Source organism: Thalassophryne amazonica, chromosome 1 (assembly GCF_902500255.1).
Source record: "Thalassophryne amazonica chromosome 1, fThaAma1.1, whole genome shotgun sequence".
Taxonomy (NCBI): Eukaryota; Metazoa; Chordata; class Actinopteri; order Batrachoidiformes; family Batrachoididae; genus Thalassophryne; species Thalassophryne amazonica.
In genome coordinates this window covers 145,496,794-145,503,055 of record NC_047103.1, presented here as the reverse complement: position 1 = coordinate 145,503,055, position 6,262 = coordinate 145,496,794, and the positions used below count along the sequence as shown (strand labels likewise).

General features: G+C 54.1%; 1 long non-coding RNA gene across 1 annotated transcript; it reads right to left on the bottom strand.

The window, feature by feature from the left end:
* Positions 1-271: 271 nt before the first annotated feature.
* LOC117520565 lies at positions 272-471 on the bottom strand. The gene is made up of 2 exons (XR_004563689.1): positions 430-471; positions 272-376 (listed from the first exon to the last, which is right to left on the bottom strand). It is a non-coding gene; the product is annotated as an uncharacterized LOC117520565 (long non-coding RNA).
* Positions 472-6,262: the final 5,791 nt, after the last annotated feature.

Sequence of the window (6,262 nt, the reverse complement as noted above, 5' to 3'; positions counted from 1 at the left end):
CAAGGCAATTAGGTGTTATTTTGTTTAAAAGGAAAAAGTAATGCAATCCCACTCAAATTGTTGAAAAAAGAAAACTGTCAGGATGACAGAAAAAACGCCTACTTTACTGGATTAAAAGATACTGCGTCATTTTTGAAGAAGAGATTAAGTGCTATGTCCATTAAATATTCAATGTTATTTAATTTATTAACTTAGACTTTGACAGAAACATGCAAAAAAAGAACTTTGATCTTGCAAATATTACACCATTAATATAATTTTTTGCTTATTATTCTTGCATTCACTGCATCTAAAACCACCCAAAGTTAGTTAAAATAAGGCTTGCCAAGAATGTTTTAGTGGTTTAAATCCCTATAGCTTCGGGGGCCACGAGCCCCTGGATCTGCCCACCCCCCCCCCCCCCCCCCCGACACTATGAGATGCAATGACATAATTTATCCGGCACTAAAATGATCCCAGCTCGAACCCTGGAGACACCTATGTATTAGGGATCCAAGATGGACTCTATGTTGTAAAAGTGTAGTGACACGGACCCACAACAGGGGGCGCAAATGAACGGTCAATAGATGAGCCAAAAAGTAACAATTTAATGTTGTGAAGGTGCACAACGAATACACAGACAATCTCAGAATCTGATAACAGTCAATCCACAAAGGTGACATGTGGGCAGGCTCGAGGATAGAAGACGTCTGTCCTGAGAAGAGCCGGAACCACACGATTTCCGCCGCCACCGAACCTGGTGAATACTGGAGCCGCCAAGTCCCGAATTCCCAGGTGATCACCGTCCACGACTGTCGGATCTGGTACTGCTGGCGAAGAACAAAGACAGTCAAGTGTGGGTGTGTGTACACCCCGTAACAACAACGGTGGGAATGCCACCTCCACCTTTAACACACACTCGTGCAGCGTCTGTTTAACCACTTATCTGACGAGATGAAGGACGAAACAGTCGTGACCCACGCCGGTCCTCTGGTTGACAGCTACAACACAATAGCTCTGGAAATCACTGAATGCTGGCAGAGAATATTACCTCCATAGAAGTACGATATCTCGGTGATGAGGTGGAGATGACGTCTGGGTTTTATGGAGTGAGATGATGAAGAATGAGTGACAGCTGTCAGGAATTAATGAGTAACAGCTGTCACTCCCAGCTGTGTCCGTGGCGGCAGCGCCCTCTCGTGCCTGAAGCCCGCACTTCAGGCAGGGCGCCCTCTGGTGGTGGGCCAGCAGTACCTCCTCTTCTGGCGGCCCACACAACAGGACCCCCACCTCAACGGGCGTCTCCTGGTGCCCGTCCAGGCTTATCGGGGTGTCGACGGTAGAAATCGGCCAGGAAGGCCGGATCCAGGATGAAGCTCCCCTTCACCCAGGAGCGTTCTTCGGGTCCATACCCCTCCCAGTCCACCAAATACTGGAACCCCCGGCCCATTCGACGGACGTCCAGGAGCCGGCGCACTGTCCAAGCCGGCTCCCCGTCAATGATCCGGGCAGGAGACCGCGCCGGACCGGGAGCACAGAGGGGTGAGGTGTGGTGAGGCTTGATTCTGGACACATGAAAGACTGGGTGGATCCGCAGTGAAGCCGGGAGTTGGAGCTTCACTGCGGCAGGACTGAGGATTTTGAGGATTATGTAAGGTCCAATATACCTGTCCTTGAGTTTCGGGGAGTCCACCTGGAGGGGGATGTCCTTTGTGGACAGCCACACCTCCTGCCCGGGCTGGTAAGCAGGGGCCGGGGATCGCCGGCGGTCCGCATGGGTCTTCGCCCCCGTCCGGGCCTTCAACAAGGCAGAACGGGCGGAGCGCCACACCCGACGGCACTTCCGCAGGTGGGCCTGGACCGAGGGCACACTGACCTCTCCCTCCACCACGGGAAACAATGGGGGCTGATACCCCAAACACACCTCAAATGGGGAGAGGCCGGTGGCAGAGGACACCTGGCTGTTACGCGCATACTCGATCCAGGCCAGATGTTCACTCCAGGCCGTCGGGTGTGCGGACGTTACACAGCGCAGGGCTTGCTCCAATTCCTGATTGGCCCGTTCTGCCTGTCCATTGGTCTGCGGGTGATACCTGGACGAGAGGCTCACAGTGGCCCCCAGTTCCCGGCAGAAGCTCCTCCAGACGTGTGAGGAGAACTGGGGACCATGATCAGAGACGATATCGGTAGGTATCCCATGCAGACGGACGACGTGGTGGACCAGGAGGTCTGCTGTCTCCTCGAAGTGGGCCACCTTGGAGAATCGGTCCACTATCGTGAAGATGGTGGTGTTGCCCTGGGACGGCAGGAGGCCAGTGACGAAATCCAGGCTGATATGGGACCAGGGGCGATGAGGCACAGGAAGTGGCTGGAGAAGCCCTTGGGACCTCTTGTGGTCTGCCTTGCCCCTGGCACAGGTGGTGCAGGCCTGGATGTACACACGGACGTCGGCCTCCATAGACACCCACCAGAAGCACTGCCGGACAACTGCCACGGTCCTTCGCACCCCTGGATGACAGGTGAGCTTGGAATCGTGACAGAAGTCCAAGACTGCAGCTCTGGCCTCTGGTGGGATGTATAGACGATTCTTTGGACCAGTTCCGGGGTCTGGGGTCCGTGCCAGGGCCTCCCGGATGGTCTTCTCCACGTCCCAGGTGAGGGTGGCCACGATAGTGGACTCCGGAATGATGGGCTCCGGTGGATCCGACAGCACCGTTTTGACTTCGTCTTCGTGTACCCGGGACAAGGCATCCGATCTCTGGTTCTTGGTCCCGGGGCGATAGGTGATCCGGAAGTCAAAACGTCCGAAGAACAGTGACCAGCGGGCTTGCCTGGGGTTCAGCCGCTTGGCGGTCCTGATATACTCCAGGTTCCGATGGTCAGTGAAAACCGTGAATGGCACAGACGCTCCCTCCAACAGGTGTCTCCACTCCTCAAAAGCCTCTTTCACCGCAAGGAGTTCTCCATTGCCGACGTCATAGTTCCGTTCAGCTGGGGTCAACCTGCGAGGAAAGTAGGCACACGGGTGAAGAACCTTATCGGTCTCTCCGCTCTGGGATAGCACGGCTCCTATCCCTGAGTCAGAGGCGTCCACTTCAACCACGAACTGGCGGCTAGGGTCGGGCTGCACCAAAACTGGCGCAGTAGAGAACCGTCGTTTCAACTCCTTGAACGCGGCTTCGCACCGATCTGACCAGGTGAAGGGGACTTTTGGAGAGGTCAGGGCTGTCAGGGGGCTAACTACCTGACTGTAGCCCTTAATGAACCTCCTATAAAAATTAGCGAAGCCGAGGAACTGTTGCAGCTTCCTACGGCTTGTTGGTTGGGGCCAATCTCTCACCGCCGCAACCTTGGCCGGATCAGGGGCGACGGAGTTAGAGGAGATGATAAACCCCAGGAAGGACAAAGACGTGCGGTGAAACTTGCACTTCTCGCCCTTCACAAACAGTCGGTTCTCTAATAACCGCTGCAGGACCTGACGTACATGCTGGACATGGGTCTCAGGATCCGGAGAAAAGATGAGAATATCGTCCAGATATACGAAGACGAATCGGTGCAGGAAGTCCCGCAAGACGTCGTTAACCAAGGCTTGGAACGTCGCGGGGGCGTTGGTGAGGCCAAACGGCATGACCAGATACTCAAAGTGACCTAACGGGGTGTTAAATGCCATCTTCCATTCGTCTCCCTTCCGGATCCGAACCAGGATACGCATTTCTAAGATCCAGCTTAGTAAAGATTTTGGCTCCATGCAGGGGGGTGAACACGGAATCTAACAATGGCAACGGGTATCGGTTGCGAACCGTAATCTCATTCAGCCCCCTGTAATCAATGCATGGACGGAGTCCGCCATCTTTCTTGCCCACAAAAAAGAAACCTGCACCCATCGGGGAGGTGGAGTTCCGGATCAGCCCGGCAGCTAATGAGTCCCGGATGTAGGTCTCCATTGATTTGTGCTCAGGTCGTGAGAGGTTGTACAGCCTGCTGGACAGGAACTCAACGCCTGGAACCAAATCAATGGCACAATCGTACAGACGGTGCGGGGGAAGGGTGAGTGCCAGATCCTTGCTGAAGACGTCAGCAAGATCGTGGTACTCAACCGGCACCGCCGTCAGATTGGGAGGGGCTTTGACCTCCTCCTTAGCATGCAAACCGGGAGGAACCGAGGATCCTAAACACATCCGATGGCAGGTTTCGCTCCACTGAACCACTACCCCAGACGGCCAATCAATCCGGGGATTGTGTTTCAACATCCAGGGGAAGCCCAAAATCACACGGGAGGTAGAAGGAGTTACAAAAAACTCAATCTCCTCCCGATGGTTTCCAGACACTTACTGGTTGTGTTTTGTGTGTGATTAAAGGGAGGAGGGTGCCATCTAGTGCCTGCACCTGCAATGGTGAAGGAAGCGCCACCAGAGGGAGCCCTACCTCCCTTACCCATCTGCTGTCTAGCAGATTCCCTTCTGACCCCGTGTCCACCAGTGCTGGGGCTTGAATGGTTAAATCCCCACTCAGGATTGTAACTGGGAGTCGTGTGGCAATCTGTGTGTGTCCCACGTGAATGTTATGACCCCCCCTTAGCCCAGTCTCTAAGGACGGTTGTTGTCGTTCTGGCCGTTTCGGGCAGTTTTTCTGTATGTGCTCCTTTGAGCTGCAGAGAAAACACTCCCCATGGACCAGCCTCCTCATTTTGGCCCTGTGCGTTTCCCTAACAACATCAGCAGGGGGAGCTGTTGCCCCACGGAGCGCTGCGGCTGTGGAGCGTGGGGAGGGCGGCCCCTTTTTGAACCCGGAAGGGAGAGAAACGGCGCGTATCCAGCCACGTCCTTCGCCTCGCTCCCGACGGCGCTCCTCCAACCGATTGTCTAACCGTATAACGAGATCGATAAGCCCATCTAAATCCCGCGGTTCTTCCTTAGCTACCAGATGCTCCTTCAGGACCGATGACAGTCCGTTTATGAAGGCGGCGCAGAGCGCAACGTTATTCCAGCCAGACCTCGCAGCCGCGATGCGGAAGTCGACTGCATATTCGGCTGCGCACCGGCGCCCCTGTCGCATTGACAGCAGCATTGTTGAAGCGGTCTCTCCTCTGTTAGGGTGATCAAACACTGTTCTGAACTCCCCCACAAACCCAGTGTATGCTGATAACAACTGTGAGTTCTGTTCCCAGAGCACCGTAGCCCAGGCGCGTGCCTTACCCCGAAGCAAATTAATTACATAAGCCACCTTGCTGGCGTCAGACGCGTACATCACGGGTCGTTGTGCAAAGACGAGCGAACACTGCATCAGAAAGTCCGCGCACGTCTCCACACAACCCCCGTACGGCTCAGGGGGACTTATGTATGCTTCAGGGGATGGTGGGGGGGTTTGTTGAACGACCAGTGGAATGTTAATACCCGGCACCAGGTCGGCAGGAGGAGGAGCCGCAGCAGCGCTCTGATCGCGTGCTTCCACCTGTGCGATGAGAGCCTCCATCCTGCGATTAAGGATGACGTTTTGCTCGGACATCAATTTCAGCCGAGCGGTAAAGGCAGTGAGGATTTGCTGCAACTCACCGAGCACGCCTCCTGCAGACGCCTGTGCACCCTGCTCTTCCATTGGCTGTCCAACAGATGGGTGACACCCCTCGGGATCCATGACGCTGGCCGAGATATCCTGTTGTGAAAGTGTAGTGACACGGACCCACAACAGGGGGCGCAAATGAACGGTCAATAGATGAGCCAAAAAGTAACAATTTAATGTTGTGAAGGTGCACAACGAATACACAGACAATCTCAGAATCTGATAACAGTCAATCCACAAAGGTGACATGTGGGCAGGCTCGAGGATAGAAGACGTCTGTCCTGAGAAGAGCCGGAACCACACGATTTCCGCCGCCACCGAACCTGGTGAATACTGGAGCCACCAAGTCCAGAATTCCCAGGTGATCACCGTCCCCGACTGTCGGATCTGGTACTGCTGGCGAAGAACAAAGACAGTCAAGTGTGGTTGTGTGTACACCCCATAACAACAACGGTGGGAATGCCACCTCCACCTTTAACACACACTCTACTCTGTTTTCAATTAAGGGCTCTGTTTTTGTTGCTCTTCTGTTTCTACTGTTTGTAAAGAAAGTCTTGTAGAGTCTGTAAAAACCTTACAACTGTTAGAATGGTCTAAGTAGTGGGTCACCCCTGTGGGTCTGGTCTGCTTGAGATTTCTTCCACATTATCACCAGAGAAAGTTGTTCCTTACCACTGTCACTTGTGTGCTTGCTCTGGGTGGTTGGTAAGATGAGATCTAACTC